The sequence below is a fragment of the Anser brachyrhynchus genome (genome assembly GCF_964034855.1).
Source record: "Anser brachyrhynchus genome assembly, chromosome: 26".
Taxonomy (NCBI): Eukaryota; Metazoa; Chordata; class Aves; order Anseriformes; family Anatidae; genus Anser; species Anser brachyrhynchus.
Genome location: NC_137719.1, coordinates 6,847,933 through 6,868,055, shown reverse-complemented (window position 1 = coordinate 6,868,055; position 20,123 = coordinate 6,847,933). Strand labels below are relative to the sequence as shown.

General features: G+C 54.0%; 1 long non-coding RNA gene across 3 annotated transcripts; it reads left to right on the top strand.

Annotated features, from left to right (window-relative positions):
• Nucleotides 1-39: 39 nt before the first annotated feature.
• On the top strand, nucleotides 40-19,994 carry LOC308182862. 3 transcript variants are annotated; one of them, XR_013942135.1, is made up of 3 exons: nucleotides 40-10,709; nucleotides 14,148-14,212; nucleotides 18,183-19,994. It is a non-coding gene; the product is annotated as an uncharacterized lncRNA (long non-coding RNA). The 3 variants fall into 3 exon arrangements; XR_013942136.1 differs by having other exon boundaries at nucleotides 42-7,330; XR_013942137.1 differs by lacking the exon at nucleotides 18,183-19,994 and adding an exon at nucleotides 14,728-15,151 and having other exon boundaries at nucleotides 42-7,330.
• The last annotated feature ends 129 nt before the right edge of the window (nucleotides 19,995-20,123 follow it).

The following is a 20,123-nucleotide window of genomic DNA, read 5'->3' as shown; positions in this document are numbered from 1 at the left end:
CTCACCCGGGCCGTCGCCCCGCCCCCTGAGGCCGTCGCGCCGCCCGCTGGGCCCGCCCCGCGCAGGGTCCCGCCGCCCGCCGGCTGCGCTGAGCCGGGCGCCCGCAGCGCTGCGGAGGGGGCGCCCCGTGCCCCTTGCCGTGCGCAGCGCCGTGCCCAGAGCGCTCTGTGTCTGCCGGTGAATCTTCTCCGTCCTTCAGAAGAAGCCGGTGCCGCTTTGCCGTGCGGTAACGAACTGCTCGTTTGGGGCTGGTGTTTGTACCGGTGGCTGCAGCCCCCGGCTGCGGGGGCTCCCCTGCGCAGGGAGGGGAACTGCCCGAGGGCAGTGCCCGCCCCCGGGGACCCCCCGTAAAGCCCCGCGGGGCAGCGACTCCTGGCGGGGGCTGCGGCTCCGCAGAGGAATCGCGGTCCTGAAGTTCACACGTTGCATCTTTTGGGCGGTAACGACGGTTTTCTGACGGTCGGGGGGAGCAGGGTGGGTGACCCGCTGGGTGATAAACTAGAGCTGATGGATACGGCGGTGCGCTGAAGGTCGAGAAGAAGGTTACTCAAGGGCATAGAGTGGGAACCAGAGTTAGAAGTGGGAACAGGTAAGAGGAAGTTGCTAGGCTCGGACGAGCCTGTAGAGAGTGGCAAGACCCACGCGTGACCAAAAGGAATGCACCAGTCACAAGTCTGCACCTATGCGTGCTGGCCGCGTGTAGCTGGCTCAGAAGCTATAGAATATCTTGCGTTGGAACAATAAAGGGTCTCCATTTCTTGACTTTCTTGGAGTCCGTGTCTCCTTTCCCTTCAAATGGTGACCGCGACGTGATTCGCGGAGGAGCAGCGCTGCAGGGAGTGTCCGAAGGGAACCCAGCCGAACGAGGCGAGCTCGCAGCCGGACTGCAGCTTCAACCCCGGGACATCACCTGGAAGGCAGGTGAGCGGCTGGGCATTAATCATGGGAGCTAACCTCTCTGCGGAGGAAGAGGCCATAGTAAAATTGCTAACGCAACTATTAATAAAAAGGGGAGTAAAATATGATCCGTTTAAGATAAAGCTGCTGTTGAAATTTTTGCAAAAGCAAGGGGTCCCCTCGACAGTCTCCGCAGTATTTGATGTAAAAACTTGGGACCAAGCGGGGGAAAAAATATGGGAAGCAGTGTCCAGTGGGGATACTAATGCCGCTGAGGTTATGACTACGTGGCGCCTGGTAACTGAGACTTTAAGGGCATGGCAGGCGGAAAAGAAGGTACAGAACGCCGCCGCCCAGGCGATCCTGACAGCAGCTCTGGGATCAGAGTCCGATAAGCCACCAGAACAGTACAATTTAATAGATCTGGGGGATGATTAGGAAGAGGGTCGCGGACCCACACTGCTAAACCCTACTCTGCGAACCCCCTCGGCTCCCACATTGCCTCCCCTTAACAATGCCTCCTTGGGAGCTTGAGTTTTTGATCCACGGGAACGATGGGAGCAGGTGCGCCGGGAGGCGCTAAAGGACGGGGACCCGGTAGGAATGGCTTTCCCGGTACAAGTGCAACCCAACGGCCCAAATGAGTATAATGCTTTCCAGTGGGACCTGATTAAAGAATTAAGAAAGACTGTGACCACGTATGGGCTACACGCACCACTTAATCATTGTTAGAAAATGTTATGACTGGTCAACTGTTGGTGCCGTACGATTGCCGCCAGATAGCCGCGATGATCTTAACGCCAACACAAAAATTACTCTGGGAGCAAAAATGGAAAGAAGGGTGCGGATTAGCTGCCCTGGGTAACATGGAACGACAGCCTGGCGACCCCCTCTGGGGAGCCGGGATCCCACAGTTAATGGGGACTGAGCCGTTACTTGATCCGAGATTGCAGGCTAGGCTCAACGATGCCATCCTGCGGCAGTCCGTGTCTTTGGCCCTCCAGGCTATGCTGAAGTTGCCTGAAGTTGGAAAGGTCGAACCCTCATTTACTAGCATCAGGCTACAAGTTAGCGAGCCTTATATGCAATTCATTGATCGATTGCGAGATGCTTTGGACAAACAAATTGACAATCGCGAGGAGAAAGAGGCCCTTATGCTTAAACTGGCTGTGGAAAATGCGAATACAGACTGTAAAAAGGTGCTTCAAGCTCTACTTGTCAATACCACATTAGTACAAATAATAGAGGCTAGTAATCGAGTTGGGTCCATAGAACACCATACTGCCGCTTTGGCCGGAGCTTTTGCTGCGGCACTTCAAATTGGAGGTAAACGGTGTTTCCACCAAGCCCCGGGACATTTTGCTGCTGAATGCCCACAGCGGGGTGCGGGAGGGGGACGTGGTAACCCTGCTCCTCCTGCTGCTTGCCCACGGTGCGGCAAGGGATGGCACTGGGCCAGCCAGTGCCGTTCGAAGTATAATGCAGAGGGACAACCTTTACAACCGCGGAAGGGAAATGGGAAGCGGAGCGTGAGGTGAGGCCGTGCGACGACACAAGTGCTCCGGCCCTCCGTTGTGGGCGGGCCATCCTCGCGGAATTCACCACCCCAGTGATGATGACCGCTGGACCGCAACCACAGCAGACCACTGCTCCAGTAACTCCACCGACTACGTCACTGTGGACTCCCTCACTGCCAAAACCCGAGGAGGCGCCAGATTGGATGTCTCCACAGTAGAGGACTGCACCCTTTGGGACACTCAGGTGCGCAAAATAATGCTGAACGTTAAGGGACCAATAGGTAAAGGATATAGCGTGCTCCTGTTGGGACGGTCAAGCACCACCTTAACAGAACTTTTTGTACTGCCTGGAGTTATTGATGCTGATTATGAAGGGGTCATACAAGCCATGGCATGGACTCCCTCGCCACGGGTGCTTGTGCCAAAGGGTACCATAATTGCCCAGTTGATATTATTTAAAGCAACGGTTCCCCAAGCAGAACAGTGCAAGCGACATGACGGGGGCTTCGGGTCAACAGGACCCCCATCAGTCTTATGGGCCTCGACCATTGCCACCAAAAGACCTATATTGACCCTGACGCTATGTCACCCAATATTACGCGTTTAATATTTTATATTGACGGTGTTAATGGATACAGGGGCGGATGTAACAGTAATAGCCCTAAAGGACTGGCCCAGCGGATGGCCATTGGGTTCAACTGCAAAAGGCCTTATGGGGGTAGGTGGTGTTTCCGATACTTACCAGAGTAAGTATATGCTTACCGTTAAGACTCACAAAGGTTCGGCATAGCATGTTCGGACATATGCTGCCCCAATACCTGTCAGCCTCCTGGGAAGAGACGTGATGGGGCAGGGCAATTTCACGCACAAGACAGGCATCCCACACTCACCCACAGGACAAGCCATAGTAGAACGAGTCCACAGCACAATAAAAAACCTGCTAGCAAAACAAAAACGGGGAGACTCAAGAGACACCACAGAATAGGTTAGCTAAAGTAATCTATGTTAGGAATCATTTAACACTACCCTTTCAACACGAAGATGTACCACCCATTATTAAGCATTTTAAAACAATGGAATCAGGACTAACGTCAGTTAAAACAGGAAAAGCGATGGTTATGATGCGAAACTTGGATACCGGTGGGTGGGAATGACCATACCAGCTGATAACCTGGGGGCGAGGGTATGCTTGTGTCTCCACAGGACAAGGACCACGATGGGTGCCAGCCCGTGGCATGTGGCCTTGGTTGGGACCACCGCCCTCCTCCACCTCTGCAGTTTCAGCGCCGCATGGGTCTCAATCCAGCCCAGATGAAACATTTGGGTCACCCTCGCCAACATGACGGAACAGGACCACGTGTGTCTCTCTATGGCCAGCGCGGGCAATCCATTCATGACCTGCTTGGTCAGGATTCCGCTATCAGATAACGAACTTACAGCTTTGGTCAACGGTACGGGAATAGGGGCAATCCTTACGGCAGGGCGGAACGCCTCTGATACAGGAAACGCCTCTAGGGGGGCAATGAACAACTGGGATGGCTGGGCTGCCAACTCACCGATAGCCCCATTAGAGCCTCAGGAGCTAGACATCTTAGGGAGTGTTAATGCACTTGCTGCCTAAAATTCAATTATACTGGGTAAAATATCACCGCGGTCAATATAACGGCTAGTCTATCTGTATAGCAGAATGAATCTGAATGGTGCAATTACACCACACCTAATATATCGAGGTCCTCAAATGCACCCTTGGCCTTGCCAACCAGAGTGTTCCTTATTTGCGGGGACCGAGCTTGGCAAGGTATTCCCTCTCATATTGTAGGAGGACCTTGCACCTTGGGACGCTTAACCTTATTGACACCCAACACGTCTATGATCTTGAATATCACCAAGATCCATGGACGACCAAAACGATCAGTTATTCATTTCCAGGAAGACTGTAGGAATAATTTGGACTTTTGGGAGGCGGATAAAGTTATCGCAGCCTCCATCCTTGCACCTGGTGTCGCTGTCTCCCATGCCTTGACAACGCTTAATAAATTAGGGTGTTGGTTTGCCAAACAAAACAACGCCACGTCTGCTGCATTAAGTGCTCTGCTGGCAGATACGGATTCCATTATGCACGCCACTCTGCAAAATAGAGCAGCTATTGATTTTCTGCTATTAGCCCAAGGTCATGGGTGTGAAGAATTTGAAGGCATGTGCTTTATGAATCTGAGCGACAATTCTCAGATGGTATTTCTTAAAAAAATGAATGAGTTGTCTGATAAGCTAACAACAAGCTCACTGGGATTGCAGGCATGGCTAAAAGGATTAGGAATAACTGGGTGGTTGATGGAGTTGGTAAAAGGGGTGCTTATTTTGCTTATTGCATTTGTTGCAGTTATAGTAGTTGTACCATGCCTGTTGCAATGTTTGCAAAAAATGATTAATCACTCGATACGCGCGATCTAGCTTGTAGAAACAAAAAAAGGGGGAATTATGGGTGACCCGTTCGGTGATAAACTAGAGCTGATTGATACAGCGGTGCACTAAAGGTCAAGAAGAAGGTTACTCAAGGGCATAGAGTGGTAACCAGTTAGAGTTAGAGGAAGTGGGAACAGGTAAGAGGAAGTTGCTAGGCTCGGACGAGCCTATAGAGAGTGGCAAGACCCACGCGTGACCAAAAGGAATGCACCAGTCACAAGTCTGCACCTATGCGTGCTGGCCGCGTGTAGCTGGCTCAGAAGCTATAGAATATCTTGCGTTGGAACAATAAAGGGTCTCCATTTCTTGACTTTCTTGGAGTCCGTGTCTCCTTTCCCTTCAGAGCAGAAATAATTAAGCAGGGCCACAGCGATTGTTTCCTGGTACCTGACAGCTGGAGTTCAGTCTGGCAGGGATTCATTGTGCTCTTCTGCTAATTTATCAGCTTTTTAGCAGGAAAAAATGGAAATGTGTGCTCCTCCTACCATAGGGGGTACAGAAATCTGTTTTCAGAGGAGCAGCTCTCCCACCCCAAACAGATCTGTGAGTCTGTGGCAAATAAATGGCAGGAACGGCTGCTGGGCTTACCGGGAATACACAGCGGGGTGGCAGACAGGGCCCGCGGGTGTCTGAGTGCATGGGGACAGGAAGCAGCACAACACAATTTTAAAGATACCCTTTTTTGTTTGCATTTTGCCTTTGTGTTTTAGCTCTTGAAGTGGAATTTTTCTGGGAAGCTGGGAAGGCTACGGGAAGGGGATGCACCCAGCGAGGGTGGATACAGCCAGGCCTCCCGGCCGTGTGCTGGGCACGGCTTGAGAGAGCTGGGGGCCCGCCCTGGGAGGTTCAAGGCTTCCACAAATCCAACACTGCTAGCATTTGCAATTTTCCCTTTCCACATTGGCCGGGCTGGGCTGCTTCATTCATGTCCTCGTCCTAGGTTAGGGGGCACCTGGCCGTTGGAGGACCCCTGGCTGGCGGTGGGCTCTCAGCTGGCGCTGCTGCCAGCCTCCAGCATCTGCAGCCTCAGGGCGCAGGTGGCCCTGGGGAGAAGCAAGGCACAGCTGGCAACAGATGGCCCCCGCTTCGCAAGCAAGGCAGAACATGGGTTTGCTTTTCTAGCAAAGCAATTCTGGATTTGGATTTCTCTTGGCTGTCACAAGGTGATTTTGGCCTTCCACGGGGAGGTGGGATGGATCCTGTTATGCCTGGCTTAAAGCTTGGCACAAGGTCTTGCAAGTGTCAGGACAGCATGGGTAATGTGGATCTGTGAGGCTGCAAATTACCCCTCTCCCACAGTCGGTAGGTATTTACAGAGGGAGCAGGTTTCTGATAAAAGCAGACAAAAATGTATATATACTGAGGTCAGCTGGAAGCTGAAGCCAGATGAACTCAGGCTTTAATGGAAGGGCAATTAACTGTTGAAACAGCTTGCTGGTGGTCAGGGAGTATTCTCCATCACCCGTTGTCTCCTGATTTCCAGGCTGAGAGGCCCTAAGTGGTGGGTTGGCGTAGGAGTCCCGCGTGGTCTCTCAGATCTGCAAGGGTTCAGCATCCTTACATCCCATCCGCTGCTGAGATTGTGAATCATTTGTTGTCCCCTGCCAACTGCCCCACAATTCAACATGGAAGAAATAAACACAAGAATGATGTATTTACTTATTTTTTCACAGAACATAATAAGCAGCCTCCATGCCATGCTCCAGACAAGACCAGAAATTTTGCAACGATAAAATACAGTGAACAGCACCATAGCTGTCTGCAGCCACACGGCTCCGGGGACACATCTGGAAGGTCTCCCCAGTTGGGGCTGGCAGCGGCCGAGCTTCACGGCCAGCTGGGGACGGGGACCAGCACAGGTTGCTGAGCTGCCCCCAGCCGCTGCATCCCTGCTGCGGGTTGCGGAGGAACTGGGCACCCCAGCCTTTTCTGGGGCCCGGGCACTCTTTCTTGTGCTAAACAGTTTGTAAACGCGTAAATGCTTCTGATTTGCTTAGGGAAGAGTTAAAAAGTGGGAAAAGAAAGAAAAGGAAAGAAATCCGGCAAAGTGGTGAGCTGCCCCAGGAACCTGGGTATCAGCTGCTGCTGATCTCACCTCACCCTCCAGCCCCCCCTCTCCCTCTCCCATAGGAACAGCCTGAACTAATTAACCCTCTAGCACTCCATAATGAAGGCTAATAAACACCTAATGGGGTTGCTTGAACAAACAATCTCCTCACGGGCTCTAGGAAACTCCAAGTCACTTGCAGGAGGCTGGGGAAGAGCAGGGAGCGCGGCACTGGGTCTCCTTGCGCACCCAGCTCCTGCAGCCTGGTCTTGCTGCCCTTCAGCTGCCCGCAGCCTGGCTTCCCCCACCGGCTGGGATCTTCCTGCTCTAAGAGGGTTCCTGGTGTGCGAGCTGAGAGCGCTGCCAGCTCTGTGGACCTGTGCTTGCCCCTCTCCAGCCTCACCTGGTCAGTTTGCCTTGCTCACCTCTGGCGCGGTGCTGAGCACCCCCTGGGACCCCCGCTCCCCGGCTGGGTGCAGCTCCCAGCTGTGCAGACCTTCCCCGCGCCGTCCTTACCAGGGGACGAGCTCCACTGGGCTGTGGGGCCCCGCTCCCGCCACGAGGCTTGCCTTCGAGCAGCCGCGGCACGCCATGGGCGAGCTGCCCTGGGCAGGGGCTGGTGGAAATCCCCCGATGCAGGCAGGTGCCGTGCCCTCCCTGGGGACCCAGGTCACGGCCTGGTGATGGCAAATTGGGGTGATCCTTGCTGCGAGTGAGGTGATCAGCATCTCAGCCTATGCATCGCGGTGTGCTGGTGGGCTTCTGTGGATGGGTTTGTTCAGGATTACGAGCCCAAGTTCTGAAGGAAGCACACTCAGAAATAATCGGCTGTAAATACTGTACCAGATGGACTGCATCTTCCTAACCTTTAGCTGGTTCCAATGTGCAAACAGTTAAGATCATGATGTTAACATTTTCTCAGATGTTTTATGTGTGTATAAAATATTCTGAAAGAATGTGCTTTTGAATGCAGAGTTTGATCCAATTACAATTTTACTAGAGTTTATAGAAACATAAAAAATATGTTTTCAGGGTGTCTGAGACCCTGCTGGCCTTTGTAGTAAACTCTGAAGCCCTTGCAGTGGAATATAATTGCTACTACATAGGAGATGGTCAGTGGAATATTTATGGTCAGGTAAACGTGTTAATTCTTCAGTCCTGTACTTGGTCTCCTCTGCAGATGGATAATATAGGGTCACTTAAAAACAAATATGTTCCATCTCTGCACCAAATTCCTTTGATTTCTGTTGAGGCTAAAGGCTTGGCTCCTGCAGACGTCAATGGATTTGAAAGACACTAAAAATACAACTTAAGAGCTCAGGACAACGATTCAGTGGGGTGAGTTGCTTAGCTTATCTCCCAGCAAGTGCAAGAATAGATCTCCCTTATCCTGCATGGCGACTGCAGCCTCTTACGGGCAGGTTTCCCAGAGATTTAAGTGAGAATATGTTTTTCCCTGGCTTAGCTGCAAGGCTGAATTAAGGAAGGACACAAATGGAGTTTAATGGATGTTCATTTAAAGATATCCACTGTCATGCTTTTGGAATAGAAAAGATGGCAAACAGTGATCAGTGGGAACCTTCTAGGTTTGCTGTGTTACCGTGAAGGCTAAGCCTGGAAATGGTAATCATGCGATCCGTCCATTTCTGAAAGATGCGTTTATTGTTTCAACATTTTATGACACCGTGTGTAAGCAGTTCATAATTTTAACAGGCGTCTTCTAATTCACCGTTTTTGAATAGGAATAAGACTGTTAAAGTTATATAGCAAGTGTGCATGAAATCATAACTAAAGGTAGTAAATTACCCTGTTAAAGAGGCAGAAGCAGTCTCTGTCTCGCAGCTGCACGCCGGAAGCCCCGGAGTTGCTCGGCCCCGTCAGACAAGAGCTCAGTGCTTTGGAGGGCTGCACCCTGGGGACTGCGTCTGTGCCCGCAGCGCCGCGCAGAGGCAGGGAAACCCCGGCCTCGTCCTGCACAGGGAGCCCTGTGGACGTCACGCAGCGGGGCCGATGCAAGTTGGGGAACTCGAACGGCCCTGTCAGCTTAATGCAATTATTCTTCTATGGACGCTCACGCACCTCTAATGAAAACAGCGATACATAAAAGCCAGGGATTCTGGAAAGCCGCCCTGCCGATCCCCAGTCTTGTGGTGGTGCTTTCCAGCAGCTGGCAAACCTCAGCTCCCAAACGGCTCCAGGGTCGCTTCGGGGCCACTGAAAGAGGGCAGCAGCTTGTCCCGTGCTGCAAGAGGTCAGGGACCTGGCAGAGGAAGCGCTGTCCCTGCCTGCAGCAGGCAGCAACACTGGCCCTGCAGCGGGTCCTGAGCTGCTGGCAGAGTCCCATGGGACAGGGGCCGTGCGGGCAGGAGGCTCCCGTGGCCCGCTGCTGCCTGGGAAGGTAATTTGAACCTGCATCAGTGGGTATCTCGCTCAGTGTTTACACAGAAAAAGCAAGCGCAAAGAACAGGATTGTATTTGTTTTTTTTTTAAGTCAAACCAGCTGTGATCGAAAAGCTGCAGATCCTGCCTCTGAGAAATACCAACCGTTGCTGCTGCTTGCGGCCGCTGCTCCCCTTGCCTCGTGGGGTCTGGCTGCTCTCCACTGCAACCCCTGGGTGTCGAGCTGCTGGGCGCAGCCGGATTGTGGGATGCGGCAGGGGCACAGCCAAGGGGCTGCTGCCTGCGCCGGGGCTGGTTCACAGATGGCTGCGAGCCTGAGGCTCCGGTGAGCCTGGCTGGCTTGGCATCGCACCTGGCCCTGGGAAGGACCACTGGCGTGGTTTGGCCGTCTCTGGGTGCTCCCTGCGGCAGCTCCGATGCGGCGGGTGCTGGCGACGGAGCTCCTGCACGCTGCAGGGCCCAGGTCCTGGCTCCTCTCCTGCCGGGACCCGCCGGCGGGGCTGAGGTGCTGGAGAGGCACCGAGCCGATTCTGTGAATCTGCGGGGCGTTCTCCAGCCTGACACGACCGAACGCGGAAACCCGGGGCTGGCGGAGGAGACAGAAGAAGTAGAAACAAAGAGTCTTTCAGGCCACCTAATGCAGTGTAGATCCAAGAGGACAAATCGAATTTACAGGCATAGCTTAGATTGGGAGATATGCTTGCAAAGCCAATTTGTTTCGTTTTATAGGCCTGAAAGATTCTAAGCTGGGGCTCCCTGTATGGTTTGAATTAGGTTTGGATAGTGGTGTTCTGGAAAGCTAGGTTTGGAGGGGTTTTCGTGCAGTACATTTGTAGTTGAATAGGGGCCATCTAGTGCTTTTGCAATGCTTTTAAACAAACTAATCCCATGTCTGCCCCAAAACAAAGCTTCCACCTGGTTAAGAAAATAATGAATATTTGAAAATGGAAGTATCTCTCGTATTAGATATTTTGGATTAAGGTTCAACACATCTATCAACAGAGAAAGTGAGAATTTCAAAGGGTGCTTTTTTTTTGGCCTTTTTTTTTTTTTTAAATCTTGCCACTTTGTATCTGTGCTGTTAATACATTTATCAGTTTTGTTGTCCACGACTGTGCAAAACACAAAAGCTATAGGGAACTGCTGTGTGGGACCTCAGCAACAAGGAAGCTTTAACAGGCTGCCACAGGGTCTGCTGGTGGAGATGCTCCCGCGGCCGACAGGCTCAGGTGCTCTGCGAGGAAGCTTCCCAGGGGCTGTTTTGGCTGCTGCTGTCTCTGGGCAGAGCAGACGATGTCTGAGAACCAGTCCCTCTCCTAGCGCGGAAATAAGAAGCGGCCGGGCAAAGCGCTGCGGCTGTTGGTTTTATTCCCTCCTCTGGCCGGGTGAGCAGGACCGTTCCCTGGTGGCGGCGGTCCCGGTGCAGGCTGAGCCCACCCCGCTGCCGCCGGGCACCCGTCCCCGTGCCGCCGGTGCCCCAGCCCCCGGCACCTTCCTCTGGCACGGGTGGGAACCCGGCTGAGTACCGTCCTCCAGCACGAGGAGGCTCCCAGGCCTGCCAGCTCTGGGATACTTCTGCACCCTGCGAGCCCCAGGGAGCAAGGCGACTGTTTCGGCAGAGGGATAAGCCCCTGGCTCCCACTGCGACGCTCGGCTGCCAGAAAAGTTCCCCGGGAAGTAGCACAATCTTTGTTTGGTCATTAAAGCAGAAAAAGAGAGAGGGAATCTTAGGAAATGCTTGAAACGATTAGGTGATCTTAACTCTAAGGAGCTAAACAAATGCAAAGCAATCTCCCCCCGCCCCGGCCCCCGGCCCCCAGCCCCTCGTGCTGCTGTAGAATGTAATCTCATTTCTAAACACACAATTACAGAAAATAAAAAGAAAAGAAAAGAATAATTAATTTCTGCTTCCTCATGCAAATCCTCTGACCAATCATTTAGGGATCAGGGGCAATTCAGCTTCTTGTGCAAATTCCAAGCTGAAGGCCTGAAAAAAAGCAAGTGAATAGATTTGCTTTTCTAAGAACCAGAATTAACAAAGGTTCCATTTTCCATGGTTATGTGCCTGGCCAGACAGCTCTTGCTGACAAGCTCTCAAAAAACATGTGTTGGCCTGTTGAAAAGGCCCCAGTGTTGACTGACAGACAATTGAAGTGACAAATTGTTTCATTGTACTTGGCAGGGAGAGCGCTGTATTAGATAATTATGGCGAGGAGGGAAGCGGCAGGTCACAGGTCAGAAGACACGTCTGACCCTGTTTTCTGAAAGCCCTGAAAGGAGCCCGCTCTCGGGAGAGCAGCACGGCGCTGCCGGCGGTTTCTCTTCCCGTCGTGGTGATTAAGAGCTAACGAAGACGGAGAGGGTCCGGGCTTGCTCCCTGCTCGCCCCATCCCGGCTCCGGTGGGTCGGCGCCGTGTGCCGGCGCGCGGTGCCGCGAGGCCTGCTGCACCTCGCCGCTACCCGCTGGGAGCGCGGGCGCTGCCCCTGCGCCTGCTGTGCCGCCCCGGTTCGCGCCGCCGTCCCGGCAGCTCCCCGTTTCAGACCTGCAGCCGACGTCCTGGTGCCTGGGCCCCGCAGCTCGCGCTGGTGCGGGGACGCCGAGTGCCGGCGGGGCCAGCGCGTGCTCCTGGGGCCGGGGTCTTGCTGGCTGCGGCACAGTGCAGCTAATAATTATTGAAGCCTCTCTCCCGCCATCGAAATAAAATACGGTATGGAATCACGGCACAGCTACTCCATTGAGAGCGCTGCTCAACTGAGTAATACCAATAATTCAAAACAGATGAGCCGAAGGCTCGAACACTATAGACTTAGTATCCTGATCTGCCCTGACCCCTGGCACTCGCTGAAAGTTACCTTGAGACTCGCCAGAGCTCTTTGTGACTTCTGTGAGGGTTATTTATTGCAAAGTCATAAATATTTGTTATGGATTTTCTCCATCAATCTACAAAATGAATTAGGTTAGAAAAAATTTATGTACTTGGATTTTGGGCATGTGTTTCTCAGGCAGGGGAGAAAAAGTAGGATCTCCATTGTGCAGAGGACGGGCTGCTGCAGAGCTCTGGGCTCTGCTGCCTGCGTTAATTAATTCCCTTCCGCAAACAGTTTAAAATGCACAGTATAGTTGAGAAGGGGGGGAGGGAGAGAAGAGGCTCTTCTTTACTTCTCTCTTAAAATCTTCCATAAAACTATTTATGGGGGAAGGAAAATCTATTTCCCTCTCCTCCCTCCTGGATGCACTGCCAGCCCATTCAAAAACTGAAACTTTCAGCTTTCTGTCCCCAGAAAATCCACCTCGAGCCAACATCTCCCGGTCTCCTTCCGAGACCGGCACCAGCTGGGTGCAGCCGGGATGGGGAGGAGCGCCGGACCCCTTCCTCTCTGCCCCAACACACAGCTGCCTCAGGGAACAGCCACCATGTTTTCCCACCCCTTGTTGGAGAGGACATGGGAGCAGGGGTGCTCCTGCCCTGCAGGGACTTTCCTTGTAAATTAAAAAGCTTTTATTCAGAAAAGCACTAAAGCAAGACCTTGACTTCCAGGATGCTCTGGAGGTCCCTTGGTGTGGTAGGATTCAGGCCCTGGTGGATGTGGCACCGGGTTGCTGCCCGGGTCTGGAGGGAGTGAGTGGGGGCTGAAAGGCTGCGGTGTCTGGGAGAGGGGCCCTGTGGCTCTGGGGATGCTGCGGATGGCACGGGGCGCTGAAAGCAGCAGAAAGCGTGTGCCCTGCTGGGGCTGGCGCTCTGTGCACAGGCCTGGCGCAGCAGCATCCTCCCCACCAGCCTCAAACAGCACAAAGCCTCCAGCCTGTTTTTGTGGTATCTGGTGCTTCTGCGCTGCCATCCTTGCAGCCATTGAGGGTCTGGATTTGCAATAAAATGGTAGCCTACCTTATATCAGAGCTGCTCTTTCATGTGCTGGTGTGAAGCGAGATACACATTGGCTCTTCAGGACGTAGGTTTCTTTTTTTTTGCATGAGTTTTACAGGAACCCTCCAAAATTCCAGAATCTCTGGAAGCCACAAGTCATACCAATACTTTTAAGCTCTTGGCACTGTGGCTAATGAGCTGCTATGTTATTAGGCTATTGCTAACAATTACATTGGGCTGCATTTTTTGTTGTTAAGATTGTGGCAGCTGTGCTTGCCCAGTGTGCGACGTCACCAAGCCCAGGACAGAATCTGCCTCAGTTTGGAGCGTTTTTGTGCTGGCTTTTCCTGTCTGAACATCACCCAGTTTCCATGGCCATGGACCAGGATGGATGATGGGCGCTTCTGCCTGGTGGAAGTGGCTGCATGGTGGAGGCAGTGCGGGTGCCACGTGAATTGCCACTGCGATTCATCCGCGTCCTGCTCTCCCATGTCTGTCTGTCCAGCTACCCAAAAGCTCTTGAAAAGGCTCGTGTGAATGAGCTGACATAGCTTTGTTTCTGCTCCCCTGCTTTGCCCTTTACCCTTTGGCCTTTGCCCAGCTCTGTGGCCGGGGGAGCCAGGGTTTGGCCACAGATGACTGCACAGCTGGCCAGATGCTCTCTCAGGAGCACAATGAGCTGTGGCGGCTCTGCCCCCAGCAAGGGCTCGCCGCTCCTTCTGCTCCCTGGCATGCTTGCAAGAATGCCAGACGCAGCATTTTTCTGCCACTGTGAGGAAGATTTCAGTGCGGGTCCTGCACCGGTGGCAGGGGAGCCGGCTGCTGCTCCCCTGTCCTCACAGCTTCAGCTTCGTCTAGGACTGTATCTTGCCTGCGATGCGACTCCTGGGCTTGCTCTGCATGCTGTTGTAGGACTCATCTCGTGCTTGCTTTCTCCTCTCCCATCTCCCTCTGCAGGTGGAAGCAGCCCCTCTCCGCTCCTGCCCGGTGAGGCCAGCTGGGGCCCTGTCCCTGTTCCCTAGGTAAGGTGTGTACCGGCTGGGTGCGCCAGTGCCACAGACCTGTGCAGGTGTGTGTTTGGTAGGGTTGTGTCCACTGATGTGGAGAGCACAGTGAGAGCCCTGCTCACGAGTGGCATCCAGGCACGAGCGCTGCTGCTCGCCGGGGGACACGTCGGTGCCTACCCGGGGCTGGAGCAGATGGGTCTGCGCTGGGTAACGTGGTAGTGGAAAAAGTTGACAGAGGGAGCATGACACCAGGAGCTATTTGTTCGATCAATGATTTACCAGATGTGTACACTGTACTAAAGGCTTGTAAACATACTTTAATGGCCTGCTGTAAATCCAGGCAGTAGCAGTGCCAACTTCATCTCCGTCGGACACGTTTTAGGAACAGCAGTGCAAGGGCTCTGAATCACTTTGTTATAGGCTCTGTCAGCTCTGCAATTGTGCATGTAAATCAAAGAGCCAATGTCCTTAGGTCAAAATTATTTGAACGTCAGGAATGGTTTTATGACCAGCAGCTTTTCCTTTTCTAGGTTCCCTGCCGTTTCTTGTCTTCCACAAACTGCATCTCCAGAACATTGGGTTTCCGTCCGAGCGCCCCGAGTGCGTGGCTGTGTTTTCACTGACTAGGCTGGAAGTCTCTTTTGTTAATCACTGAAGCAGAGCATCATTAGTGAGAAGTGCAGAGTGTACACAAAGAGGAACTTGCCAAATTACTAATAAGCAGAAACTCCATCCATCTTAATGAGACAGGGTTAAGAAAATAGCAACCTAGAATATACACAATGGAGCCTTTCCACACTGTTTGTTTATCCATGTTAGAAAGTAGTTCAGGGCTTCATCTCTAGAGCTGGTCAGAGACTGGAGCATGGTTTCCAAACCACAGGCTGCTGATGCTCTCGCAAATCATCAGGCACGAGAAAGATAAATAAATAAATGGACAGACAGCTCAATAAATTATTAGAAGGGAGATAAGTATCTGGTTTCCAAACAATTGAAACACCACCACAACAAAACACTGGTGCTGGGCTCTCCTTGCTGCTGAGCAAGTCAAGTCTGCACCAAGCAGCAGGGGAAGAGAGCGCGCTGCTCGTGGCAGGGTGAGGAGCCCTCGCACAGGGAGGGAGGTGACGCCGTACGGTGCCACTCAGGCAGTGCCTGGCTCCAAGCCTGTCCGCCGGGCACCCGCACCGGTACCACCTCGCCTGGTTACGCACCACAGAGGAGGGCTGGGAGGGAGCAGGGAGAAACTTTCATTGGAGGAAAACTGGGGGAAAATCGCAAATGCATTTATTTATTTATTTATTTATTTATTTTTGTTTGTTTTGGTTTGGTTTTTGGTTACGGAGGGTCCAATGAAGAATGCCCGAAACGCAAGCTGACAGCCTGGCTTTCATAGGAGGCTGAGAGACCTGGTGAGCTCTTGGGCCCCCAGGATAATTCACGTGCTCGCCTGGTGCACGATGCAGGTAGCTCAGGTACCTGTTCAGGAGCCTGTGGTCCCCTCAGCGTTTCGTTTACCACATCTGCAGGAGCGTAGGAAGAGCCGTGATGTGCTGGTCCCTCTGTGGCTCCTGTCGATGCACCAGGGTTCGGCCCACGGTGTGCGATGCCCTGCAGGGAGCTGCTGCCCGCCTGCTGTGGGCAGAGCAGATCTCAGCCACGTCTGGTGATGTCGGGGCGCTGCAGGCTGGATCCTCAGAGAGAGAAGTGTGAGGACAGACGTCTTCTTGTGGTGGGCAGGTCTCCAGCTCCATGCCTGAAATGTCCGGGCTGGAGGCTTCGCCTTTCTTGGGCTCCTCACCAGTGAGGCCAAGGGTCCCTGTGTGCTCCATCCCCATGGGGCTGCCCTGGGGCACTGCAAGCTGGGCTGAACCCCATCCCGTCAGCCCGGCAGTGTGATTTCCACTCTCCAGTGACTTCCTTGGGTCACTGGCAGTGCAGCAGAGGCTTGCACCCTCACCGAGGTGTCTGCACACCTGTGCTGCCGAGCCACATTTTTCTTTTGTTGGGTAAGAAATGACTTGCAGCGCATTTCACGCAAGCAGCTCAGCTGCTGGCTATTTTATTGAATGCCAGCACACGCTGTATGTTATTGAGACAAACTTTATATATGCTACAGACCCTCTCAGCAGCCTGCACCTGGTCCAGAGTGAAGCCGAGCCTCATAGAGAAGAATGTGCTGTAATGCAGCAAGTTATTACAGGATAAATATTTATAAGCCCCTGTAAATATTTGCCATTGGTCCCCTCCTGGGCTTTGGGGCAGACGGTCAGAGTTTTCAGCAGTGCTGAAGGCATTAGCTGTTGTAGTTCTTTATGCATTATCTCAGCTAGTAAACCCTTTGTTGATTGTGTTTAGTTATAGAATTTAATGGTGCTAATTTCACACTAACAGGAGACATCAGCTGGAACTGCTGCATGCCTTGACCCTGTCCTAGCGTGGCCTGGCACATGGTGGGGGTGCTCCCTCCAGCCGAGTGACAGCGTGGGGTCATCCCAGCTGCAAAACCTTTGCGCACAGCCTCCCATGCGCGGGGGCGAGGTAACATCCCCGGCTGCATCGGTGTTATTGAAAGCTCAGAGATATCTGCTGTGCCAAACCAGGAAACAAACACAACAAAGCTAACATCCTCCTCGGCAGCTTGATCCCAGCAAGGGCTATCACTCCCAGCTGGTGTGGCGGGGTGTCAAATCTAAAACAAATGCCCCCTGGGGGGTTCTAGGAGCTGCCCCGCTGCAGGAGGTGGAGCAGGAGCCATGTGCTGCTGCAGGGGCCGCATGGCGGGCTCCCAGTGCGGGGACGTGGTGGGGTGGCAAGGGCTGAGCGCCATGGGGCCGTGCAGGACCTGGCGTGGTGGCTTACGGTGGCTTTTGCGTCACCCGTGCTCGGGGCAGGGGCAGTGGATGCCTGTGGCCGGCCGCTGTCAGCTCTCCCATCACTGCTGCCTCTGTTGGGGCTGGGATGGGGCTACTGCAGCGGTGGGAAACTGGGGAAGAAATGCCAGGGCAGACAAGGCCGTGACTCCTCCATGCCCTCAAACACAGCAGTGAAACAATGGGCCCTGGGCAATAGTGCTTGCTGGATTGTTGCACGGGACTCTATTTGGGGGCTCCACTTTGCTGCTCATGCACGAAAGCCAGTCATTTGGCAAAAATCAGCTCAGTTAGCAGCCATTGTTCGTAAAGAGCCCGGGGCTGAATGGGCTCAGGGCTAATATATTCTATTATCCCATGCCTGCCTGTTCCCTGAGGACGTGGAGGGAAAGGCGCATTCCAGCCCCAGCGGCCGGCCGGGTGAGTGTGCCCTCCAGTCCCGGGCAGCGGCAGCAGGGCTGGGAGGGACAGAGGGAGCAGCTCCCATCAGCCACAGTGGGGCCAGGGGCGCAGGGCGTGCGGCCACGCAGCGCCCTCGAGGTCGGGTGCCCACGGTGGGGGACGTGAGCAGGAGCAGCCTCACCGGCAGAGGAAGTGGTGGGGGTGGCAGAGAGCGGGGTCCCGCGGGCTGCAGGACAAACAATGGAGCCAGAAATAAGCATGGCTAATTGGACTGGGCTTTTCAAAGCGCAGAGAGGACTCAGGATAGCCAAAAGCGTGCATGTTGCAAAGCATCTCATTTTTCGACAAGAACGTGTTAGCCGCTGTGGGAGAGGCAGTGATAAATGGCTATAAAGCAAAGTTAAATGATGACATCACAAACTATGCAGAGTCTTAAGAAGAACCGGGCTAAGTAATTATGAATGGAGATGTCTGCACAGGCTTCACTCAGGAAAGTTAATGCCCAGTTTGGAAGGGGTTTGTCAGAATAGCAGCCCCTCTCGAGCAACTGCTATTTAAGAGGTCTTATACTGTGTATTATGCAATTTAATGGTCCAGACCAGAGCTGATAGTTTCTTTTATTATTATTATTTTTTATTTTTATTAAACAAAAAGTGGTTTGTGGGGCAATTCTATTTCAGTCATCAATTCACTCTTGAATTCCCATACAGGTGCAGCTGCTGTGAATGCGCATTATCAAATACAGAAAAGAAGGCAGCCAGCAAAGACTTCTGCTGGGCTGAGGACAAGAATTGTCCAGGCTTTCAGCGTGGATGGCTTTAGCAACAAAGGCACACCATCTTGGAGCTCTCCTGCTTGGATGAGGAGAGCTGAGCTGTGGCAGGCAGCCCTTGGAGCTCAGCAGCTGCTGCGCCGTGCATCGGGGATGCAGCCAGCCCAGGAACCAGTGTGGCACGCTCTAGGTATGTGGCGCAACACATCTCTGGAAAGACTTTTACCTTTCTCCCTGTGGTATTTGTTGCGCTGGGGATAACCAGAATCCTGACTATAGTTTTATTGCAGTGTTATTGCTGTGGCCTTTGAAGAACTCCCCAATTTTTGAACAACAGCCTTCCAAAGCCCCCATCTTGTCTGCCTTGCTGTGTTGTGTCTATCACACTACTCAATCTAAAATAGCAAGATTATAGCACTGCCAAGCAAAACATGCCTATTGTATCACTGGAAACGGCGATTTTACAGTTAAAAATTGAGAGTTACTTGCAAAATTTGGTTTTGAGTGAGTGCCCCAGAAGAGCTGGGGTCTGTGTTCTGGACCAGACATTCGTGCCTGAGAAAGAAACACTTGGCTACGAATAAAGATTCTTGAAAGAAATGCAGCCAAACAGCCCTCAAGCAGATCCGTGTCCTGTTCTGTGTACTGCAGTACTGCACGCTACTTGGACATTGTGTTGTCTTCTACATTCTCAAAAGATGTTTCGGTGTTTTTAAACTGGTATTGGTAAAAGCAAGTCCAGGGTGTCAGACTTTCCCAGGGGTGAGAAGCCCATTTTGCAGCTGTTTCGTGGCGCAGTGACTGGTGCTTTGCGGCCATTTCCTGCGCCCACGCAGCAGGAGAGGGCCTGCTGCATCCAATCACCTTTTCATTCATCGGCTGGCACCTTATGGTGAGGATTTCTCCCGTTTACAGCTGAATTCTCCACCTCATTAGCAGCGCTAACTGGCTGCTCTCTTCTGCTGGGCCTCAGGTGAAAGCGGCTCTTTCACGCTTCCAGGCTGCGGAGCCGTGTCCATTCACCTCTCAACGAGGTGTGGTTCCTGCAGTAAATAGCACAAGCTGTTGGAGCAAACGGCGGCGGCAGCAGCAGAGCTTTGTGCGGGTCCAGGGGAGGGAGCTTAGGGAGCTCGCTCAGACGCGGGCCTTGGCACGAGGGCTGCTTGACGGCCGCATCTCGTGCTTGCAGGGGCTGAGACAGCTCCTCCTGCCTGGCTGCAGCCGAGGGGCCCCGCTCCGCCTGCGAGCAGCACCGGGGCCGGGTGCCCGCGGCGTGCTGCCGCCGCGCAGCTTCAGCTCCCGGCAGGACGGAGCCGGGCCGCCCAGCCGCAGCAGCTTTCCGCGGCAGCCCTGCTCGCTCTCCTGCAAATTCCGTAGCTGGGGTTGGAATTCGTCCCTGGGGAAACGAGGTCTGCACGGCCCCGGCCCCGTTCTCAGCAACATCTGGACCTGGAAAAGCCGCTCAGGAGCCGAGGGGCCTCCCGGAGCCGCTCCGGCTGCCGCGCCCCGGGGTGCCCCGGAGGCGGCGGGACCCGGCGCAGCAGCCCCCGGCTCTCACGGGCTCTGGATGCCCGCGGAGGAAGCCGGGGCTACCGGCCGCGCTCACGAGGCCGAGCCCGCGGGACCCTCCCGGCGCCTCCGCCCTCCCCGAGCCCCTTCCGACGGCCGCCCGCGCCGCAGGTGCGCGGGGCAGCCGCCCGCTCCCGCACCGGGGCAGCCCGGCGGCACGGCCGCGGCCGGGCCGGGCGCGTCCCCGCGGAGCGGCCCCGGGCCGGGAGCTCCCGTCGCGGGCGCGGCGCCGTCGGGGCCCGGCCGGGGCGGCGCGGGGCGGGGCGGGGCCGGGCCGGGCCGCGCCGCGATTGGCTCCCGGGGCCGCTGA